Consider the following 6,000-nt stretch of genomic DNA (forward strand, 5'->3'; position numbering starts at 1 on the left):
AGTCCAGAGCTCGATGAATGTTAGGGACAAAAAAAAAAGTCACTACCAATCAACTTTAAATTGCCTGAAACGTACTCCTAACAGGTTTTTGGGGGAAAATTTTTTTTTTTGGCCTCCACACTTAGTGATTTTTTCGGATTTAACTTCGTTTCGGTAGGGACACAATGGTGTCACTACCGAAACGAAAAAAAAATGACTAAGTCCAGAGCTCGATGAATGTTAGGGACCAAAAAAAAGTCAATACCAATCAACTTTAAATTGCCTGGATTGTACTCCTAACAGGTTTTTGGGGGAACACATTTTTTTTTGGCCTCCACACTTAGTGATTTTTTCGGATTTAACTTTGTTTCGGTAGTGACACAATGGTGTCAAACAAAAAAAAAATTACTAAGTCCAGAGCTCGATGAGTGTTAGGGACCAAAAAAAAAGTCACTACCAATCAACTTTAAATTGCCTGGATTGTACTCCTAACAGGTTTTTGGGGGAACAATTTTTTTTTGGCCTCCACGCTTAGTGATTTTTTCGGATTTAACTTCGTTTCGGTAGTGACACAATGGTGTCACTACCGAAACGAAAAAAAAAAAACTAAGTCCAGAGCTCGATGAATGTTAGGGACCAAAAAAAAAGTCACTACCAATCAACTCTAAATTGCCTGGATTGTACACCTAACAGGTTTTTGGGGGAACCATTTTTTTTTTGGCCTCCACACTTTGTGATTTTTTCGGATTTAACTTCGTTTCGGTAGTGACACAATGGTGTCAAACGAAAAAAAATTACTAAGTCCAGAGCTCGATGAATGTTAGGGACCAAAAGAAAAGTCACTACCAATCAACTTTAAATTGCCTGGATTGTACACCTAACAGGTTTTTGGGAGAACCACTTTTTTTTGGCCTCCACACTTTGTGATTTTTTCGGATTTAACTTCATTTCGGTAGTGACACAATGGTGTCACTACCGAAACGAAAAAGAAAATTACTAAGTCCAGAGCTCGATGAATGTTAGGGACAAAAAAAAAGTCACTACCAATCAACTTTAAATTGCCTGAAACGTACTCCTAACAGGTTTTTGGGGGAACATTTTTTTTTTTGTTCTCCACACTTAGTGATTTTTTCGGATTTAACTTCATTTCGGTAGTGACACAATGGTGTCACTACCGAAACGAAAAAAAAAATGACTAAGTCCAGAGCTCGATGAATGTTAGGGACCAAAAAAAAAGTCAATACCAATCAACTTTAAATTGCCTGGATTGTACTCCTAACAGGTTTTTGGGGGAACACATTTTTTTTTGGCCTCCACACTTAGTGATTTTTTCGGATTTAACTTCGTTTCGGTAGTGACACAATGGTGTCAAACAAAAAAAAAATTACTAAGTCCAGAGCTCGATGAGTGTTAGGGACCAAAAAAAAAGTCACTACCAATCAACTTTAAATTGCCTGGATTGTACTCCTAACAGGTTTTTGGGGGAACAATTTTTTTTTGGCCTCCACACTTAGTGATTTTTTCGGATTTAACTTTGTTTCGGTAGTGACACAATGGTGTCACTACCGAAACGAAAAAAAAAAATACTAAGTCCAGAGCTCGATGAATGTTAGGGACCAAAAAAAAAGTCACTACCAATCAACTTTAAATTGCCTGGATTGTACTCCTAGCAGGTTTTTGGAGGAACAATTTTTTTTTTGGCCTCCACACTTTGTGATTTTTTTCGAATATAACTTTGTGTCGGTAGTGACACAATGGTGTCACTACCGAAACGAAAAAAAAATGACTAAGTCCAGAGCTCGATGAATGTTAGGGACCAAAAAATAAGTCACTACCGATCAACTTTAAATTGCCTGGATTGTACTCCTAACAGGTTTTTGGGGGAACAATTTTTTTTTGGCCTCCACACTTATCAATTTTTTCGGATTTAACTTCGTTTCGGTAGTGACACAATGGTGTCCAATGAAAAAAAAAATTACTAATTCCAGAGCTCGATGAATGTTAGGGACCAAAAGAAAAGTCACTACCAATCAACTTTAAATTGCCTGGATTGTACACCTAACAGGTTTTTGGGGGAACACATTTTTTTTTGGCCTCCACACTTAGTGATTTTTTCGGATTTAACTTCGTTTCGGTAGTGACACAATGGTGTCAAACGAAAAAAAAAATACTAATTCCAGAGCTCGATGAATGTTAGGGACCAAAAAAAAATCCCTACCAATCAACTTTAAATTGCCTGAAACGTACTCCTAACAGGTTTTTGGGGGAACATTTCTTTTTTTCGTTTCGGTAGTGTCACTACCGAAACGGATTTTTTTTTACTAAGTCCAGAGCTCGATGAATGTTAGGGACCAAAAAAAAAAGTCACTACCAATCAACTTTAAATTGCCTGAAACCTACTCCTAACAGGTTTTTGGGGGAACAATTATTTTTCCGTTTCGGTAGTGTCACTACCGAAACGATTTTTTTTTTACTAAGTCCAGAGCTCGATGAATGTTAGGGACCAAAAAAAAAGTCACTACCAATCAACTTTAAATTGCCTGAAACGTACTCCTAACAGGTTTTTGGGGGAACAATTTTTTTTTTGGCCTCCACACTTAGTGATTTTTTCTGATTTAACTTCGTTTCGGTAGTGACACAATGGTGTCAAACGAAAAAAAAATTACTAATTCCAGAGCTCGATGAATGTTAGGGACCAAAAGAAAAGTCACTACCAATCAACTTTAAATTGCCTGGATTGTACACCTAACAGGTTTTTGGGGGAACACATTTTTTTTTGGCCTCCACACTTAGTGATTTTTTCGGATTTAACTTCGTTTCGGTAGTGACACAATGGTGTCAAACGAAAAAAAACAAAACAAATTCCAGAGCTCGATGAATGTTAGGGACCAAAAAAAAATCCCTACCAATCAACTTTAAATTGCCTGAAACGTACTCCTAACAGGTTTTTGGGGGAACATTTCTTTTTTTCGTTTCGGTAGTGTCACTACCGAAACGGATTTTTTTTTACTAAGTGCAGAGCTCGATGAATGTTAGGGACCAAAAAAAAAGTCACTACCAATCAACTTTAAATTGCCTGAAACGTACTCCTAACAGGTTTTTGGGGGAACAATTTTTTTTTTGACACAATGGTGTCACTACCGAAACGAAAAAAAAATTACTAAGTCCAGAGCTCGATGAATGTTAGGGACCAAAAAAAAAGTCACTACCAATCAACTTTAAATTGCCTGAAACGTACTCCTAACAGGTTTTTGGGGGAACAATTTTTTTTTTGGCCTCCACACTTAGTGATTTTTTCTGATTTAACTTCGTTTCGGTAGTGACACAATGGTGTCAAACGAAAAAAAAATTACTAATTCCAGAGCTCGATGAATGTTAGGGACCAAAAGAAAAGTCACTACCAATCAACTTTAAATTGCCTGGATTGTAAACCTAACAGGTTTTTGGGGGAACACATTTTTTTTTGGCCTCCACACTTAGTGATTTTTTTGGATTTAACTTCGTTTCGGTAGTGACACAATGGTGTCAAACGAAAAAAAAAATACTAATTCCAGAGCTCGATGAATGTTAGGGACCAAAAAAAAATCCCTACCAATCAACTTTAAATTGCCTGAAACGTACTCCTAACAGGTTTTTGGGGGAACATTTCTTTTTTTCGTTTCGGTAGTGTCACTACCGAAACGGATTTTTTTTTACTAAGTCCAGAGCTTGATGAATGTTAGGGACAAAAAAAGTCACTACCAATCAACTTTAAATTGCCTGAAACGTACTCCTAACAGGTTTTTGGGGGAACATTTTTTTTTTGTTTCAGTAGTGTCACTACCGAAACGGAAAAAAATGTACTAAGTCCAGAGCTCGATGAATGTTAGGGACCAAAAAAAAAGTCACTACCAATCAACTTTAAATTGCCTGAAACGTACTCCTAACAGGTTTTTTGGGGAAAAAAATGTACTAAGTCCAGAGCTCGATGAATGTTAGGGACCAAAGAAAAAGTCACTACCAATCAACTTTAAATTGCCTGAAACGTACTCCTAACAGGTTTTTGGGGGATTTTTTTTTTTTTTCGTTTCGGTAGTGTCACTACCGAAACGGAAAAAAATGTACTAAGTCCAGAGCTCGATGAATGTTAGGGACCAAAAAAAAAGTCACTACCAATCAACTTTAAATTGCCTGAAACGTACTCCTAACAGGTTTTAGGGGGAACATTTTTTTTTTCGTTTCGGTAATGTCACTACCGAAACGGAAAAAAAATTACTAAGTTCAGAGCTCGATGAATGTTAGGGACAAAAAAAAAAGTCACTACCAATCAACTTTAAATTGCCTGAAACATACTCCTAACAGGTTTTTGGGGGAACATTTTTTTTTTCGTTTCGGTAGTGTCACTACCGAAACGGAAAAAAATGTACTAAGTCCAGAGCTCGATGAATGTTAGGGACCAAAAAAAAAGTCACTATCAATCAACTTTAAATTGCCTGAAACGTACTCCTAACAGGTTTTTGGGGGAAAAAAATGTACTAAGTCCAGAGCTCGATGAATGTTAGGGACCAAAGAAAAAGTCACTACCAATCAACTTTAAATTGCCTGAAACGTACTCCTAACAGGTTTTTGGGGGAACAATCGTTTCGGTAGTGTCACTACCGAAACGGAAAAAAAATTGACTAAGTCCAGAGCTCGATGAATGTTAGGGACCAAAGAAAAAGTCACTACCAATCAACTTTAAATTGCCTGAAACGTACTCCTAACAGGTTTTTGGGGGATTTTTTTTTTTTTCGTTTCGGTAGTGTCACTACCGAAACGGAAAAAAATGTACTAAGTCCAGAGCTCGATGAATGTTAGGGACCAAAAAAAAAGTCACTACCAATCAACTTTAAATTGCCTGAAACGTACTCCTAACAGGTTTTAGGGGGAACAATTTTTTTTTCGTTTCGGTAGTGTCACTACCGAAACGGAAAAAAAATTACTAAGTCCAGAGCTCGATGAATGTTAGGGACCAAAAAAAAAGTCACTACCAATCAACTTTAAATTGCCTGAAACGTACTCCTAACAGGTTTTTTGGGGAAAAAAATGTACTAAGTCCAGAGCTCGATGAATGTTAGGGACCAAAGAAAAAGTCACTACCAATCAACTTTAAATTGCCTGAAACGTACTCCTAACAGGTTTTTGGGGGATTTTTTCTTTTTTCGTTACGGTAGTGTCACTACCGAAACGGAAAAAAAATTACTAAGTCCAGAGCTCGATGAATGTTAGGGACCAAAAAAAAAGTCACTACCAATCAACTTTAAATTGCCTGAAACGTACTCCTAACAGGTTTTTGGGGGAACATTTTTTTTCTTTTCGTTTCGGTAGTTTCACTACCGAAACGGAAAACAATTTACTAAGTCCAGAGCTCGATGAATGTTAGGGACCAAAAAAAAAGTCACTACCAATCAACTTTAAATTGCCTGAAACGTACTCCTAACAGGTTTTTGGGGGAACAATTTTTTTTTTGGCCTCCACACTTAGTGATTTTTTCTGATTTAACTTCGTTTCGGTAGTGACACAATGGTGTCAAACGAAAAAAAAATTACTAATTCCAGAGCTCGATGAATGTTAGGGACCAAAAGAAAAGTCACTACCAATCAACTTTAAATTGCCTGGATTGTACACCTAACAGGTTTTTGGGGGAACACATTTTTTTTTGGCCTCCACACTTAGTGATTTTTTCGGATTTAACTTCGTTTCGGTAGTGACACAATGGTGTCAAACGAAAAAAAAAAAAAACAAATTCCAGAGCTCGATGAATGTTAGGGACCAAAAAAAAATCCCTACCAATCAACTTTAAATTGCCTGAAACGTACTCCTAACAGGTTTTTGGGGGAACATTTCTTTTTTTCGTTTCGGTAGTGTCACTACCGAAACGGATTTTTTTTTACTAAGTCCAGAGCTCGATGAATGTTAGGGACCAAAAAAAAAGTCACTACCAATCAACTTTAAATTGCCTGAAACGTACTCCTAACAGGTTTTTGGGGGAACAATTTTTTT

The sequence above is a fragment of the Gymnoscopelus microlampas genome (assembly GCF_963454915.1).
Source record: "Gymnoscopelus microlampas genome assembly, chromosome: 1".
Lineage (NCBI taxonomy): Eukaryota > Metazoa > Chordata > Actinopteri > Myctophiformes > Myctophidae > Gymnoscopelus > Gymnoscopelus microlampas.